Raw genomic sequence first — 18,333 nt, 5'->3', positions numbered from 1 at the left:
AGGCACTGCTGCTAAAGAGGAAGGTGGCCAGGAGAGGCACCAGTGAAAGCATGACTTAGCAGGAAACCCTCTCTGCAGTTCAGGGGATGGCCTTGGGCTAGGGCTGGAGGAGTGACTAAGTAGAGCACTTGCCCAGCATACAGGAGCTCTTAGTTCCCTCCCCACTGCATAAGCCCTACCTGTGATGCAGGCCTGAAATGCCAGAACTCAGACTTGGGGGAGACAGGAGGATATCTGGGAGTTTGAGGCCAGCCAGGGCTACAAAGAGAAACCCTGTTTCAAAACAAAACAAAGACAAATGAAAAGTGCTCAGCTGGTCATATGCACTGGGGAACAAAGACTGGCAAGTCCCTGGGGCTCCCTGGCCAGCCAGCCTGCTCAGCAAGTTCCAGGCCTGTGAGAGATCCTCTATCAAACAGCAAAGTGTAGGGGCTGGAGAGACGGCTCAGTGGTTAGATACACTTCCTGTTCTTCCAGAGGACCTAGGTTAGGTTCCCAGCACCCATGTCAAGCAATTTGCAAATGCCTGTAATTCCAGCTCCAGATCTGATTCCCTCTTTTGGCTTCCTTGGGCATTCGAGAGTACATGCATGTGCACACACGCGCGCGCACACGCACACACACACGCGTGCGCACGTGTGCACACACACACACACACACTTAAAAACAGCAGCCCCAAGAACATCCTGTGCTGTGCTCAGAAGCAGGCATCCTGCTCTAACAGACCGTGGAGAAGTAAGTGAGCAGCACGTCCTGCCTGCGCTGCCTGCCTCCCAGGGCTCCATCAGGTCGGACTCCTCATCTGCCAAGTCTCCATGGACAAAAGACCTGCTCCTCCCGGGAGAGGAAGGAATCCCAGGCTGCAGGCCTTCCTGCCCTGGCACCCACGCTTTCTGCCCAAGTGGCATTCTAGCCTCCACATGGATCACCCCCTTGAACTCAGGTCCCCCTCCCTCTGGTCAAGAGTTACAGATTCTAGCCTGCATGTGGGCTCAGTGGATAAAGGCACTCACCAGCAAGTCTGATGAGCTAAGAATCTCAGGGTTCCACATGGTGGGAGGAAAATACCCATTCCCACAAGCCATTCTCTAGCCTCACATAAAATATTCTCATTTTTTAAAAAAAAGGTTGCCAGATGGTGGTGATGCACACCTTTAGTCCCAGCTCTCAATGGGCAGAGGCAGGCGGATCCTTGAGTTCGAGGCCAGCCTGGACTACAGTGTGAGCTCCAGGACAGTCAGGGCTACACAGAAAACCCCTTTCTTGAAAAAAACAAAACAAAACAAGACAAGGTTACAGGTTCAAGGATAAAATCTCCAGCCAGAATTTCACCCTATGTGGGGTATATTCTCTGTAGAATTTACCCCTTCCATTATATATAAACAGCACAAAATATATACACATACCCTGACCAAAGGCTGACATACTCATACTGTGGCTTGTTTTGTTGTTGTTTTGTGTTTTGGATTTTTGAGACAAGGTGTGACTTTGCAGCCCTGGAACTTGCTGGATAGACCAGGCTGGCCTTAAACTCACAGAGATCCACCTACCTCTGCCTCCAGAGTGCTGGGAATAAGGGCGTGCACCACCATGCCTAGCTTTAGATTCTCAGAAACTGGTGGCTGGTGAGATGGCTCAGTGGGTGAGGATACTTCCCGCCAAGCCTGATGCTCTAAGTCCCATCTCTGGACCGCACAGGGTGGAAGGAGAGAACAGACTCACATGCAGGCTGTGGCACAAGCACACCCACACTCATCTAAACACAGAGATCTACAGAGATAAACAAGATAGATAAATAAATAAATATCAAATATAAATAAATAAATACTAGGTGCGTGTAGAAAAGGAGGCAAGCACTCTGACAGCTGAGCCACACCTGATCTTTTGGCCTGTACCTCTCAAGTGCTGGGACTCGTGGGCCATCTTGTCTAGCTCTAAAGTTATTTTCCTAGGGAAGAAAACAGGGGTGGGGATTCCCCATCCCTTGGATGGGGGAACCCTCTGCTTAGAAGATGTTTCCCTACTCAGCCTGGTAGCCTATTCACTGTGGTATTCCCAGCAGGGCTCACCCTGGACACCTATATGTTCCATAACAACAATGGAATACTATGCAGCACTATAAACTACAGCTTCTCTTAGAAAGACTGTCCAAACTCATGAGAACAGTATGTTCATCAGTCTTTCACAAGGAATCACAGAAAACTCCGATTATCTTCCCACTGTTCCTGTCTATAGTCCCTGTAACTCCACCTCTGGGGATCAACATACTCTCCTGGGTTCAACTACATTCACACACATGTACCCACACCCATCATTTAAAAATAAAAATATCTATTTGAATTTTTTCTGAAGGCCCCACCACTTAAAATGCCAACATCAGGACACTGGAGGCCCAGCTTCCCACACAAGCCACTTGGGGACACAAGCCAGATCCAAATCATAAGCTGTGACTGTCCTGACCAACCACAGGCATTAGAACTCGCAACAGCTGGCCTAAGCAGACAACTCAGTGGATAAAGTGCTGACTGTACAACATGTAAAAAGCTGAAGTGTCCGAGTGTGTCTGCAACCTCAGCACCAGGGGATGGAGGAAGACGAGAAGATGCTGGGGACGGGAGAACTGGCCAGCCAGTGGAGCCAACTGATGAAACAGGCTCAGTGAAAGACCCTGCCTCAAAAATAAAGCAGAGAGCTATCAGGGAAGACAGAAGACAGCAGCCTCTGCCCCTCCCCCAACTGAACTTTGATGATTAATAAGAAAACGCCTGATCACAAAGGGAAAATCTGAAGATGGGCATGGTGGTAGAGGGCTTTCATCTCAGCACTAAGAAGACAGACCTCTGTGAGTTCGAGGACAGCCTTGCCTACATAGTGAGTTCGAGGACAGCCACCGCTAGAGTGAGACCCTGTCTCGAAAAACAAACACAAAGGGAAAACCTGAATTTCACAGCAGATAACTTGGCTAGCACTAAGTCATGAATGGATGACGGGTGACTGAGAAAACACCAAACGAATATAAAGGGACTGACTACAGAGACACGGCCCTACTTTCTGAAAAATGTCAGGGTCATGAGAGACAAAAGAAGTTCAGATCAAAGGCAAAGAGTAGTGAACTAGGTCTACCGTGTCTCTCAGACTGGAGAGCAGACTTCAGCTAGAAAAGAAAGGACAGCGCAAATGTGGAGGGGCTGGGGCTTGATAACTCCCCACAGTGGCCCTCTCTGTTGCACAGGGATTAGGAGAAAATGCCTTGAAATTTACATAGAAAATGAACCCAGTGATTGAATATGTGAGGCCCTATAATCCATCCCCAGCATCAGCTTGTCTCTCACACATATACACACACACACACATAGGCACAGACAGATAGACAGACACCCATATGTACATACCCACAGAGACACAGAGATACATAGAGACATACATACCTAGGCACACACACAGGTGCAGACATACAAATATAAACATAGAGACACATGCAGTCAGACTCACACATAGAGAGACACTGATATGCATATACATACATACACACACAGAGGCACACATACATGTGCAGGCATACATACACACACAAATACATACATTAACACAAAGACACATACCCATACACACATACTCAGACAAATGCTAATACCCCACAAACAGTACCACCCAGACACACATACAAATATACATATACAGACACATTTTTGTACACGTTGTGCACACATACACAGAAACACAGTGAGACACACAAATACATACAAACGCACATGTATGTATATAAGCATACGACACTCAGACCAACACTCTGAATCAAAGGAAGTGAGGGTTTTTTTGTTGTTGTTTTATGTGAATACACCCTTCAGACACACCAGAAGAGGGCATCGGACGGTTGTGAGCCACCATGTGGTTGCTGGGAATTGAACTCAGGAAGTGTGGAAGAGCAGTCAGTGCTCCTAACCACTGAGCCAGCCCTCCAGCCACCAAAGGGATTATCTTTAAGGCTTCTGACTTACTATCAAATTAGCTTTGAGAAAGCAGTTGCTTCCCAGCAGCTCGTCATTGTCAAGGCACACTGCGACTGCGCAGAGAGGCCTGGAGCTGGGAGGGCACACTTTAGCTGTGGACCACAGAGAACAGTCCAAAGAGGCCAGGACACCTGTGTCCCAGAAGAACAAACCAAGCCAGAGTGGACGTCTGCCTTTCTTGGGGGGCACTCCCTGCCCCCCAAAACACAGGCCAGATACCAAGGCCCAGCTCCTGACTGGGTGAGTCTAAAATAAGCCCCAGATGTCATGCCAGATTTCTTGACCAAAGGAATACAAGATGGCAGGTGACCAAGTGGTAGGATGGCAGGTACGAAGGCAAGATGGAAACCCCAGTAAATAGCTCAGTGTGGTGACTCAGGCCTGTAATCCACGTACTCGGGAGGTTGAGGCAGGAGGAGCCGGCATGGGTTAAAGGCCAGCCTGGTCTACACCGAGAAGCAGCTGGTCACAATAATCAGAATCACACTGAATACGGGCTAGTGTTCAGCTCACTTGCTCCATCTTAAAGTCGCAGTTAAAAACACATATTTATTTTATTTTGAGTTATGTGTATATGTGTGTGATTATTGTGCACATGAGTTTGGATGTTCGAGACCAGGAGAGGCTATGAGGTCACTTGGAGCTCAAGTCACAGGCTGCTGTGAGCTGCATGATCTGGGTGCTAGAAACTGAACCCAGGTCCTCTGTAAGAGCAGTAAACACCCTTAACCTCCGAACCATCTTTCCAACCCGCTTTCTCCATTTTATACAGTTCATGATGGGCCAGGCTCACCCACAGTCAAGATGGATCTTCCCACATTGATGACATAATCATGATAAGCCCCGCAGTCACATCCACAGCCCAACCCCCAGGCATTCTGGTTTGACAGTTAAGATCAACCATCACAGCTGCAGTCTAGAGCGGAAGGGGGCGCCGTTCCACCAAGGCACCTTCCTGCATCAGCAAGGCCTGGCCTGCATTCAAAGCCTACTTTCTCAAAGACTTCTCTCGCGAGCACGGCCGTGCCCACTCACTCACACACCACCTATGGCTGCCTTTTTGCTAAATAAAACAGCAGTTGCTCAGCTGTCAGATCTTACAGCTCACAAGCTTCAAGAATGTACTATCTGGCCCCTCACAAAGGAAGTCTGCCAGTGTGTCTGACTTAATGAATCACTCTGTACCAATGCTACTTCCGGCTCTTGATCATTTTGGTGTGGTTATGTAAGACGTGAGCATCGGGAAAGCTCGGTGAGAATAGAAAGAAACGCTGTGATATTTCGCAATTGCTGTAAGGGTAAGACTGACTAAGATTAAAGAGTCAGGGCTGAGGAAATGACTCGGTCAGCAGACTGCTTGCACTGAAAGCCTGGAGACCTGCGTCCCATCCCCAGGACCCACGTCACGAGGGTTCAGCCTGTGCATCCCACTTTAAAGTAGTTATTCCTAAAAATATGTATTTCGTGTTCAATAGTGTATATGTGTATGTGCTTACGTGCGTGTGAGTTCGGATGTTCAAGGCCAAAAGAGGTTGTCAGCTCACTTGAAGAAGGCTGGAGGATGCCTAGAGCTCATTGGTCAGCCAGTCTAAGTGCCAGGTCAATGAGAGACCATGTGCCAAAAAAAGCAACATGGAAAGCCAGAGATATGGCGAGGTGGCTAAGAGAACCTGCTGCCCTTGAAGATGACCCAGGTTCCATTCCTAGATCTCCAGGTCCAGGGCTCTGATCCAACAGGCACTGCACACAGTGATATACAGACAAATATGCAAGCAAATACTACACGAGACAGAAGACAGACAGCTCCTGAGGGACAGTTACTAAGGCTTCCTCTGACCTGTACATGTGCACATACATATTCATTCACACGTGCTCACTCACAAACACACACAATACCTGTGCACAAACATTCACGTACACACATATACAAACACACATGCACACTTGAGCATGCACACTCACACACAAACACATACAAATGCAGAATTAAGGGGCAAGTATGGTGATAAACACACCTCAAATCTCAGCACTTGGGAGGCAGAGGCAGGAGGATGGCTGAGAGTTCAAGACCAGCTTGCTTTACGCAGTTCAAGTTTCGCCTGGACCACTAACACCCAGTTTCAAAACAGAAAAGCAAGAAGCTGAGAGTGAACTCAGTGGTGGAGCACTTGCCTGGAGTCACCCAGTGAGGAGCTGGAGAAGTGGCTCGAAGGTATAGTGCTTGCCTGGCATGCATGAGTCCCTAGGTTCAAACCCTAGTACTGCAAATAAGCAGACAAACAGCAGTCAGAACTGCAGAAGAAAGATCCACCTAGAGCAAAGACGCACTGTGTCACTGCCAGCTCACTACACCAAGGTCCATGTATACCTACTGTGCATCAACTGCCATACTAAGTACACAATACAAGTCCTTTCTCTTGTATGACAACCCTGCTTAGAGAAATATTATCTTTCATTTTGCAGACCAACACTTTGCCAAGCAAATTACCCATGGTCCCCTAGCCAGCAACTTCCAGGGTGAGACACAAGGACCCTGTGGGACTCTGATACTTCTGCTGCCATCCTAGCTGTCATTGGCTGCGGAAGACAAGGTGACTGGCTGGCTGGCTCATGATGGTGCTAGGGGTTCCAGGGCTGACAATCCTTCAGACTATGTCATCAACAACAGCTGCACTTCTCCTGTGACTAGGAGAGAAACAGGGACTCGGGAGCCTCTCTTCTACCCCAAAACGGCTTCTAGCCATCTCTTCTACAAGTCAGAATTTGTGAGACTTACCAAAACCAGAGTCCAGAATTTTTTATCAAGGCGTCAGGCCAAAGACTGTCACTGCACTGAGGGCTCTGACTGTACTGTTCTGAGGCCCACCTCACCCCAGTGTCTGTCTGCATTTCAGGTTAACATCAGAGCATAGCTAAGCATTAAAGCTGCCATGGCTGGGGATGCACAGGGGTGGGGGTGGGGTGTGCACGCCTGTCATTTCAGCTCTGCCAGGGTAGAAGCAGAAAGATCAGTGGAGAGCTCAAGGCTAGCTTGGGTTACTGGAGACCCTTATCTCTGTAAGCATCAGCCAAGGTCATGTCCATCACTGAGTACCGGCATCTAGAGCCCTACTGTGTTTTAAGTCTACAACTTGAACACATCAGTAAAAAGTGGGCCATCTCCAACCACAGGATAGAAGACTTTCTTGTGATGTCTATAAAATGATCTACAATTACTAAACCATTTACAAGTTTGCCCATCAGAAGCCAGCAAGATGGCTTATTAGCTAAAAGGTGCTTGCTGCCAACTCTGACAACATGAGTTCCATCCCTGGGACCATGTGCTGGCTCTGGCAAGTTATCCTGACCTCCAACATGCACCCTACCCTCACAAGAATAAGTAAATTTTAAAAAAGAAGGAGTAGGAGGAAGAAGAGGAGGAGAAGAAGGGAGAGGAGGAGGGAGGGGAAGAGGAGGAGGAGGAAGAGGAGGAGGCAGAAGAAAAATGAGCCTAGGGGTGGTGGTACACACCTTTAATGCCAGCACTCAAGATGCAGAGGCAGTTGGATCTCGGAGTTCGAGGACAGTCTGGTCTACAGAGTGAGTTCCAGGACAGCCAGGACTACACAGAAATCCCTGTCTTGAAAAACCAAAGAAAGAAAAGAAGGTGGGAGGGGTCCTACAGCTCAACTTCCTGTACGCCCAGCTCCAGGGGAGCGGTTGCTCTTTACAGCCTCCAAGGACAGTGTGCTCACACATTCATCCTCCCCCACCACTCACAGTTAGAAATAGAGTCGTTTTTTTACTTCTTTTAAAGAATGGAGGATTGGTACCCATGGGGTACTCTACCTAGACCTATGTAGCTAAAGGCATGGGACTTCAGGCTCAGTCGAAACTCTATAAGGGTAGATAGAACTCTGGGCATAGGAGAAAGGGCAGAGCCTGAATGGTGCCTTGTGGCAAGCAGGGTTACAGCTCGGGAATCTAGGGCAGTGAGTGGGAAGAGATGCTTTGCCCAAGTTGGAGAGGACCAGTCTCATGTGAAGGCGTTGGCTACTTGGTCCCTCCGACATGGAGCCTGGCTTGCCTTCCTGCCCTGGGTGAATGGTTCTGCTCAGGGACTTTAGTCCATGATATACATACATACATGTTCGTGGATCATGGGTGTTTTGCCTTCATGTATGTCTATGTGAGGGTGTCAGATCCTCTGGAACTGGAGTTACAGGCAAATGTGAGCTGCCATGTAGGTGCTGGGAGTTGAACCTGGGTCACATCACACAAGAGCAGCCAACACTCTTAACCACTGAGCCATCCCTCCAGCCCAGCCACTTCTCTTGATTCCCATCTGGTACCACCACTTGCCCCAGCACCTATAACTCCAGCTGCAGGGGATCTGATGCCTTCACACACACACACACACACACACACACACACACACACTCAAACACACACACCACACCACACACACCAAACACACACACAGACATACCACACCACACACACAGACATACCACACCACACACACACCAAACACCCACACATATACACAGACATACCACACACACACACACACACACACACACACACACACACACACAAAATTCTTAATACAAAAAAGTAAAAATAGGCCGGGCGGTGGTGGCGCACACCTTTGATCCCAGCACTTGGGAGGCAGAGGCAGGTGGATTTCTGAGTTGGAGGCCAGCCTGGTCTACAGAGTGAGTTCCAGGACAGCCAGGGCTATACAGAGAAACCCTGTCTCGAAAAACCAAAAAAAAAGTAAAAATAACTGGGCAGTGGTAGTGCATGACTTTATCCCAGCACTTGGGAGGCAGAGGCAGAGCCAGGCAAATCCCTAAGTTTGAAGCCTGTCTGGTCTACAGAACAAGTTCCAGGACAGCCAGGGCTATACAGAGAAACCCTGTCTTGAAAAACAAAAACCAAAAAATAAAAATAAAAATCCATAGCTAATGTACCTCAGAATGACAATCTTCATAAAAACTGACTTAACGCTTCTTCTTCGGGAAAACACCAAGTGGCGGATGACGTCGGTGCAGCGGGAGGGCCCGGAGGACCCGGGGACCCAGGATTAGGAGGCCGCGGCGGCGGCGGCAGCTTCCAGCTTCCGCGCGGAGGATTCGGCCAAAGCCATGGCCATGGTTGAGGCCGCGGGGCTCGTGGAAGTAAAGCTGAAGACAAGGAGTGGATCCTCGTCACCAAGCTGGGCCGCCTGGCTAAGGACATGAAGATCAAGTCCTTGGAGGAGATCTACCTGTTCTCCCTGCCCATTAAGGAGTCTGAGATCATCGACTTCTTCCTGGGTGCGTCCCTAAAGGATGAGGTTCTGAAAATCATGCCAGTGCAGAAGCAGACTCTAGGCTGGCCAGCGGACCAGGTTCAAGGCTTTCGTTGCTATTGGGGACTACAATGGTCACGTTGGTCTTGGTGTTAAGTGCTCCAAGGAGGTTGCCATCATCTTGGCCAAGCTTTCCATCATCCCTGTGCAGAGAGGCTACTGGGGAAACAAGATTGGCAAGCCCCACACTGTTCCATGAAAGGTGACAGGCCGCTGTGGCTCTGTGCTGGTACATTTCATCCCTGCCCCCAGAGGCACTGGCATTGTCTCTGCTCCTGTGCCCAAGAAACTCCTGATGGTGGCCAGTATAGATGACTGCTACACTTCAGCCAGAGGCTGCACTGCCACCCTGGGCAACTTTGCTAAGGCCACCTTTGATGCCATCTCCCAAGACTTACAGCTACCTGACCCCCGACCTCTGGAAAGAGACTGTCTTCACCAAGTCTCCTTATCAGGAATTCACGGATCATCTTGTGAAAACCCACACGAGAGTCTCTGTTCAGAGGACCCAGGCTCCAGCTGTGGCTACTACATAAGGATTTTGTACAAGAAAAATAAAAGAATTAAGTCTCCTTAAAAAAAAAATTGACTTAACTGGACATCTGGGCTCACTGAGACACAGGACGAAGATGGGCAATACTCTTGGGAGGATGATGCAATGCAAGGTTCATTCACTCTCATCTATTCGCGTAGTTATACCAGTGGAGTGCTTATCACTGGCACTCTTCCAAGCACTGGCTTCTCCTCACAGAAATAACTCGACTCACCTTCCATTCCAACTACACTGCCACAGTGGTAGAAGGTACTTCATTTCATTTTCTGAGACACTGGCACGCTATGTAGCCCAGGATAGCCTCAGACTTGAGTCCTCCTACTTCAGCCAAGGACTAGGATTACAGATATGAGCTGCATGCCTGGCTAGGCTACTTTTGTTGCTGGCTACTTTGTAGAACATAAACAAAGAAGAAAAATATTTACTCAAGAGATACGGAGGGTAGTTCCAAACTCTTGAGCAAGGGGGTGGCGCAGGGGAGGGGGGGGTTGTTGCTCAAAAGTAGAGAAGGCACCACCACACATGAATCCCTGCTTTCATAGCCAACCAAATAGCTCCCAGCAAACACAAACACAAAATTTCTTTTTTGTTTTTTTGTTATGGACACAGGGTTTCTCTGTGTAACAGCCCAGGCTGTCCTGGAACTTGATTTGTAGACCAGGCTGGCAGAACTCACAGAGAGCACCTGCTTCTGTCTCTGGCTACACAAAACTTTTTAAGCAAAGCAGTCAAGGAGTAGGAAAAAGGCAGAGTTCAAATGAGGCCTGGTGATGCACACCTGTAAGCCCAGCGCTGGATAGGCAGAGCCAGGAGGATCAGTTCAAGGACAGCCTTGGCTACAGAGCAAGTTTAAGACTAGCCTGAGCCTGACCCTATCTCAATAAATAAATAGCAAAAAAAAAAAAAAAAAGGGGGGGGGGGCTGGAGAGATGGCTCAGCGGTTAAGAGCACTGACTGTCCTTCCGAAGGTCCTGAGTTCAATTCCCAGCAACCACATTGTGGCTCACAACCATCCGTAATGGCTTCTGATGCCGTCCTCTGGTAAACATGAAGATAGTATATTCATACATATAAAATAAATAAATAAATAAATATTTTTTTAAAAAAAATTAGAAAAAAAAACCAAGTCTTCAAGATCAGTCCAGCAGGGGCTAAAGATTTGGCTCAGTGGCTAAGAGCATGCGCTGCTCCTGCAGAGGGCAGGGTTTAGTTCTCAGCACCAATATGCTAGGTTATCTGTAACTCCTGTTCCAAGGGATCTGATACCCTCTTCTGGCTCCACCAGAACCAGGCACACATTGTGGTGCACATACATGCATGCAGGTAAAACACTGATACACATAAAAATAAAAAGAGATATTTAAATCTATGATTGGGGGGGGGGGTTGTCAATCTAGCAATAGTACCATGGACAGATCTTGGGAAGTGGGTGGGGAGAAGCAGAGAATTAGGAATCCCTGGCCAGCCTAGAACTAGGCAAAATCCTGACTCAGAGAAAGAAAAGTGGGCATCTGGGCAGCTCAGAGAGAGGTGGCACTTGCTTGTGCAAGCCCAACAATGTGAGCTCAATCCCTGGGATAAATGGAGGGGGTAGCAGGAGAGACCTGACTCCACCAAGCTGTCCTCTCACCTCCATACCGGGGCTATGGCTCACACTCACACACACACATACACCATATAAACACATACACACACACACTAATAACAAATAAAAATACTTTAAAAAATGTTTAAGGCCCACTTGGGGACTGGCACAACAGCTGCTGTCAGACCATGCAATTATAGAATCAACTTTGAAGACCAAAACCAGACAAAGATTTAATAGCAGCTGCAGACCCAGAATAAAAGGGAAAAGGGAAGGTAGCATTTTTCCTCGAGAGCTCTGAGGACCAGCAACAGAAAAATGGCAGGGTCACTCACTTCATGTTGGTGACAGGGTGTGGCTGCTGAAGTACTATATGATCTTCAGATCATATTGTATAGGTTTATTTGTCTTTATGGTACTGGGGATGGAACCCCAGGCCCTTCCACACAGTAGGCAAGTGCTACAGTACTGAGGTCCCAGTCTCCAAAAATATTTTTTATAGACCAGTGAGAAAAGATTCTTGCTGCCAAGACTGAAGACCTGAGTTCAATCCCCAGGACCTACATAATGGAGAACCAACTTCACAAAGTTGTCCTTTGACGTCCACACACGTCATGGCAGATGAAAACACACATACTCTCTCTCTGAATGAAGAAAGGAAGGGAGGAAGAAAAGAAGGAAAGAAGGGAGGGAGGGAGGGAGGGAGGGAGGGAGGTGAAATGCCAGTGAGCAAGCCCATAACAGGCACTGTCTTCTATTTAGCCACATGCCCAGGCTTCAGATCACATTATATAAGGGACCCCCCACTGACCTAAGTGAGTTCGTGGTTTTATAAACAGTCATTGAACCCTTAAACAAAGCCAACACACTACCTGCTTCACCAGACCACAAACCCAGGCCAGAAACCTGAGATGCTTGGAATGAGTACTTCCCTCAGCGCCACCCCAGAGGAGCCTGACCCAATTGGCTAATGTAATCTGTGTATCCCGGGGCCTTCGTCTGTTTGCTGTGTTGAAAACCGACCCTGGGTGACCCTCAACCATTGCATCTGTGTGCCGGGAAGGTTACCAAGAGTTTTTATGTATCTACCCGGTCCAGTGAACCTTTATACAGACCCAGTACACAATACACACTGTGAAGATCAAAGCCACACAAGTTCCTGTTGTTATGAACATGACCTGTCCCGGGGAGGGATGATGTGGAGAGTGAACTCTGAGAAGGGGTTAGGCAGGTGAGGGCTACAGACACTGGTGACCAGGGTACATAAAGTCAAATGACTCAATACCACCTGTAACTTTCACTCACAAGAAAATGACGTAGGTTCCACCTTGGAAGGCACACCTTGTCTATTATTCTTCCTGTTATACAATCAGGCAAACAAGAGCCAATCTTCCAGATTATTGCTCTACCGCAGGCTATCACCTGTCCACTCACGGAACAGATCATTGCTAAGGCACCAGAGTCTGGAGTAATGTCTAATTATCCTTTATACTTTAAAAGCCTTCCTTTCTTCTTTTTCCTTCCTTCCTTCCTTCCCTTCTTCCTTCCTTTCCTCCCTCCCTCCCTCCTTTTACGAGACAGGCTCTTACCTAGCCCAGGGTAGCTTCCAACACACTGTTTCCCAGGATAGTCTTGAAATCCTGATCTGCCTACCTCCACCTCCTGAATCTTGAAGTATACACAGGTACCACTCTGCCTACTTTATGCAGTACTGGGGATGGAACCCAGGGCTTCCTGTGTGGTAGGTAAGCAGTCTACCAACCGAGCTACATCCCCAGTCAGAAACTGCTTAGCTTCTGAAAAGCACAGGGAATTCTCTTATCTATATCATACATAGATTGGAAGGTCTCAGCCCCCAGAATGCCAACTGAAAGACTGACCTCCACCTAAGACATATCTTAAAACCAAAGTAAGTGGGCTGGAGAGATGGCTCTGTGGTTAAGAGCACTGATTGCTCTTCCAGAGATTCTGAGTTCAATTCCCAGCAACCACCTTGTAACAGTGACAGTGTACTCATATACATAAAATAAATAAAAATTTTTTTTTAAAAATTGAAATAAGTGGGCAAGCAAGATGGCTTAGTGAATAAAGGAGATTGCTGTCAATAATGTATGACAATAGTCAATCAGAAAAATAAAACACCGGGTTATCTAGTAGTATGCATAATTTTTGTGTTTTCATGTTCAGAATGCATGAAACTTAAACCTAAAAAGGTGGGATGATGGGGGCTGCAGAGAAGGCTCAACCATGAAGGGAACTTGCTGTTCTTCTAGAGGCCCAAGCTTGGTTCCTAGAACCCATGCCAGGAAGCTCACGACCACCTGAATACTAGCTCTAGAACTAATGCCTTCCTCAGGCCTCCTAGCACTTGATAGGCTAAAGTCAGAGGAGTGTTGAGTTCAAAGCCATCCTTGATTACAGCACAGAAGACTCTGTAACAAAAACATCTAAGAAGGAAGTGAGAAGGCCCAATGGGTAAAGGCATTTGCCACCATAATTGACGGCCTAAATGTGATCCCTGGGTCCCACATGGTGGCAGGAGACTGATTCTCCAAGTTGTCCTCTGACTTCCACATATGTACCATGGTGTAGGCGCCCACCCCATAAATAAGTGTAATTTTTAAAAATTTAATCAAAGAAACAGGAGGTAAGGAGATAACCTGGTTGATAAAGTGTGTCAATTTCCAAAACTTAGCATTAAAAAAAAAAGCTAGACTATCCCTGTGTACACACACACACATTCATAAAACCTGTTCAGGTAGGGCCCACCATGCAACCCCGGCCTCCCGCCACCCATATCTTAGGTATCCCGGAGGTGGTGTGCACCAGGATTCTTTGATGGGCTTAGGATCCCTACTGACTCATCAAGATTCAAAGGGCACCAGCTACCAAGAGCCTGGCACAGTTCCCTGCCTCCCAAGACAGCGCCTCTTGCATGCTCCATTGCTCATGTTCCCTTCCAGGTGGTTACCAAATGAATACTCAGCACCACACAGCACCTCACACCTATCACCTCAGGAGAAACTTGGCTTACTCCTCCATATATATTTAGTTTTCTGTTTGCTTCCCTCCCCAGCCAGGTTCTCAAGGGGCTGAACCCAAACCCACACAGACCCACCCACCCTGAGGGCCTCTGAAGTGTCATTCCACAGGGACCTAAGCCTGCCAAGAACAGCAAGAATCAACAGCAACCTTCTACCTGGGCATGGCGGTGAACATCTGGAAGCCCATCACTCTTTTTTTTTTTTTAATTTATTTACATTTCAAATGTTATCCCCTTACCCAGTTCCCCCACTCAGAGAAACCCCCTATCCCATCTCCCCTCCCCCTGCTTCTACTAGGGTATTCCTCCACCCACCCACCCACCCATTGTCGCCTCCCAGCCCTCCATTCCCCTACATTGGGGCATCTATCAAGCCTTCACAGGACCAAGGACCTCTCCTCCCACTGATACATGACAAGGCCATCCTCTGCTACATATGCAGCTGGAGCCATGTGTACTCTTTAGTTGGTGGCTTAGTCCCTGGGAGCTTGGTTGGTTGATATTGTTTTTTTTTTTTTTTTTTTTTTAAAGATTTATTTATTTATTTATTATATGTAAATACATTGTAGCTGTCTTCAGACTCTCCAGAAGAGGGGGTCAGATCTTGTTACGGATGGTTGTGAGCCACCATGTGGTTGCTGGGATTTGAACTCTGGACCTTCGGAAGAGCAGTCGGGTGCTCTAACCCACTGAGCCATCTCACCAGACCCGGTTGGTTGATATTGTTGTTCCATCATTCTTAAGATGACTGGGGCAGGAGGGCTGCTACTTAGAGGCAAGACCTTGGTTAAAATAAAGAAGAGGAGAGGGGAGGGGAGAAGAGAGAGAGAGAGAGAGAGAGAGAGAAAGAGAGAGAGAGGAAGAAGAGGAGGAAGAGGAGGAGGAGGAAGAGGGGAGAGGGAGGGAGGGAGGGAGGAAGGAAGGAAGAAGCCCTAACCTATGGAAGATGGAGGCAGAAGGACAAGGAGTTCAAGGCCATCTGCAGCTACATAGTGAGCTGAGTTCATGGTCACTTTGAGCTGCATAGCAAGCACCCGAGGTAATCTGGGAGATGGATGGAACAGGGTTTCTTCCTCCAGCCTTACTGATGAAGAAATCAGAGCCCAGCCTGTACCTATGGTTTGCCTTAGCAGATAAGCTGCCTTTAACCCAGTGCTTCTACTCCAGCATTTCTGTCAGGTGACAAACAACAGCAGTGTACCCTGTAAACCCAACACATGGGAGGCTGAGGCAGGAGGATTGCTACAAGTTTGGAGTCAGTCGGGGCTACTTAGCAAGACCTTGTCACAGCAAGACCTTGTCACAGAACAAACAACAAGGGGTTAAAAACAAAACAAGCAAACACATAAGTAAACAAACAAACAAAAAACTCAATGAAAAGGTATTTTCTGTCTCTAAGATACAAATTATCTATTTCTTTTACAAAGAAACAAACATTATACAATATGTAGTAAGACATACAAGATGGTGTGTACTCTGTTGTGCTTTGTGATATTGTACCCTTTTGGTTTTCTTCTTCTTCTTCTTTTTTTTTTTTTAGACAGGGTTTCTCTGTATAGCCCTGGCAGTCCTGGAACTCACTTTGTAGACCAGGCTGGCCTTGAACTCAGAAATCGAGAGGAGTTCTTGAGTGGGTTGGTAAAGTGTCGAGCACATGGTAAACCGGAAAAGAAAAAACAGAGCCACATAGGTGTGTGTGTGAAGGAATATGCTCAATATACAATAGATACCAGTATGAAAATCAATAAAGAAGAAAAAAAACTAGGGAAAGTTACATCTCACTGAGCTGAGGCCCACCGGCCTGGCCTGGTGTGTCAAGTGCTTACATGCCAGGCCTCTAGAATGACAAAGAGAATGACAACTGGGTAAGCTCTCACAAAGAGAGGTCATCCCTTAGATCTAGATTCTATATGAAGGTGGCTCTAGTCCTAGTACTTACGAGGCAGGGCAGGAGGATTGGGACACCTGAGACCTTGTCTCAAAACAACTAGACTTAATACTGCAATGTTAACATGTCCCATGGATTTAGTAAGTAAATGTTTTGCTCTTGGCAGGAAGTCCTTTTCAAACAGTCTAGCTGCTAAGCACACAGAGACCTTCCTAACGAATGCAGATCCTGATTGGCAAGGAGTTAAGAAACCCTCCACGGAGAGCGAGTGGGCCTATAATTTCAGGTTTCTCAGGCCACAGACATCTCCTGTGGATGTTTATTTATAAACTCCTACTACCAGGGTGTCTTCACTTGAGGTATCCTAGCTGCCATCAAGCCTGTGATTTCCAGGTACCAAAGTCCATCTTGGCATCTTCTGCAGTCTACATATACCTCTTTCTAAATGCCAGATGTGAGGGTTATACGATAATATTCCATCCTCTCCAACGTGGGCCTGTTTTCTGGCCACTTTTTGATAATGATTGAGCAATGTGCTCAATGAAACCAATTCCAGTATCAGAGGGTATAAAAGTTAAGAGCCACTCACTCTCCAAAGAAAGTGAAATCTCGGGCTGGTGAGATGGCTCAGTGGGTAAGAGCACCCGACTGCTCTTCCGAAGGTCCGGAGTTCAAATCCCAGCAACCATCCACATGGTGGCTCACAACCATCTATAACAAGACTGACTCCCTCTTCTGGAGTGTCTGAAGACAGCTACAGTGTACTTACATATAATAAATAAATAAATCTAAAAAATAAAAAAAAGAGAGAAAGTGAAATCTCTTTAAAGGAGCCACTGGAATAACAACCAAACCACGGTGGGCCATTCTGTGTTCACTGGTTTGGTACTTTTGTGCTTTCTAAGCCATTTTTCCACTAGCAAGGCAAAGATCAACAGAGAATCGATGAGGGTAGAGTTTATATGTGGTTAATGAACCAAAGCTACCAATAGCTCCAGGAATTATGCCCTGTGTATTTAAGAACAAATCCCCGAGGTTAGATAACCACTTGGCTTACAAAGACCAGCGCAGTTCTCAATACCACTAGCCAGGATGCCCGCCTTTACTCTCTTCAGTTTTACTGAGAGAGTCTCAATGTACAGCCCTGGCTCACTTGGAACTTGCTGACCTTGAACTCAAGCAATCCTCCTGCTTCAACCTCCAAAGTACTGGAACAGCTCCAGGATTATCTCTTGTCCTCAAAAATGTCAAAACCCTAGTCAGGCCAGGTGTGGCACACACGTATAATTTCTGTACTCAGGAGGCTGAGCCAGGAGAATCAATCAGTTTAAGAGCTACAAAGCTACAAAGGTGCTGGCCAGCTTAGGCTTCATAACAAAGCCTTGTCACTCACACACACTCACACACACTCACACACACACTCACACACACTCACACACACACACACACACACACACACACACACACCAAAACCAAAAAGCCAACCCTAGGATCAGGTAGCAGACTCAAAGAAGTTATGTGTCCTGCCATGGTGGGAACACTTGAACCCAGGGTTACCCCCACCAGTTGAGTCTCCCTTTGTGTTTTCATTATTCTGGCAGCATGGCCAGGCTCAGAGCGACTCGCTTAAGTTTGATGGGTCTATTACAAACACACACCGCTTTCACTGAAATGTCCCCCGAAATCCTCAGTCCAGGTCACTAGCTTACACAATGCTGAGTCGTCTTGAGAAAAGAAAATGAGAGGGGGGGGGGGAGCCAATACAGGTTAAGTTCCCTGGAAGATGCCCTTCTCCTGCTGCCTAGCAGATCACAACCTCTCACCCAGTTGCTCCCAAGAGCTCAGGGTGTCACTGCTGCTCAAGCGAGCTCGGTAAAGGTGTGTCGCAGGCACTATCCCGAGAGGGGGACTGCCCCAGG

At 47.5% G+C, this 18,333-nt stretch overlaps 1 protein-coding gene and 1 pseudogene across 3 annotated transcripts in view; one reads left to right on the top strand and one right to left on the bottom strand.

The window, feature by feature from the left end:
• The window catches only part of Por (P450 (cytochrome) oxidoreductase), a 65,287-nt gene that overhangs the window by 27,283 nt on the left and 19,671 nt on the right, over positions 1-18,333 (bottom strand). The gene's annotated exons all lie outside the window — the stretch shown is intronic.
• On the top strand, positions 7,861-9,881 carry Gm16061 (annotated as a pseudogene).

The sequence above is a fragment of the Mus musculus genome, chromosome 5 (genome assembly GCF_000001635.26).
Source record: "Mus musculus strain C57BL/6J chromosome 5, GRCm38.p6 C57BL/6J".
Classification (NCBI taxonomy): domain Eukaryota; kingdom Metazoa; phylum Chordata; class Mammalia; order Rodentia; family Muridae; genus Mus; species Mus musculus.
The sequence above is the reverse complement of the archived record's forward strand: the minus strand, read 5'-3'. Positions and strand labels throughout refer to the sequence as shown.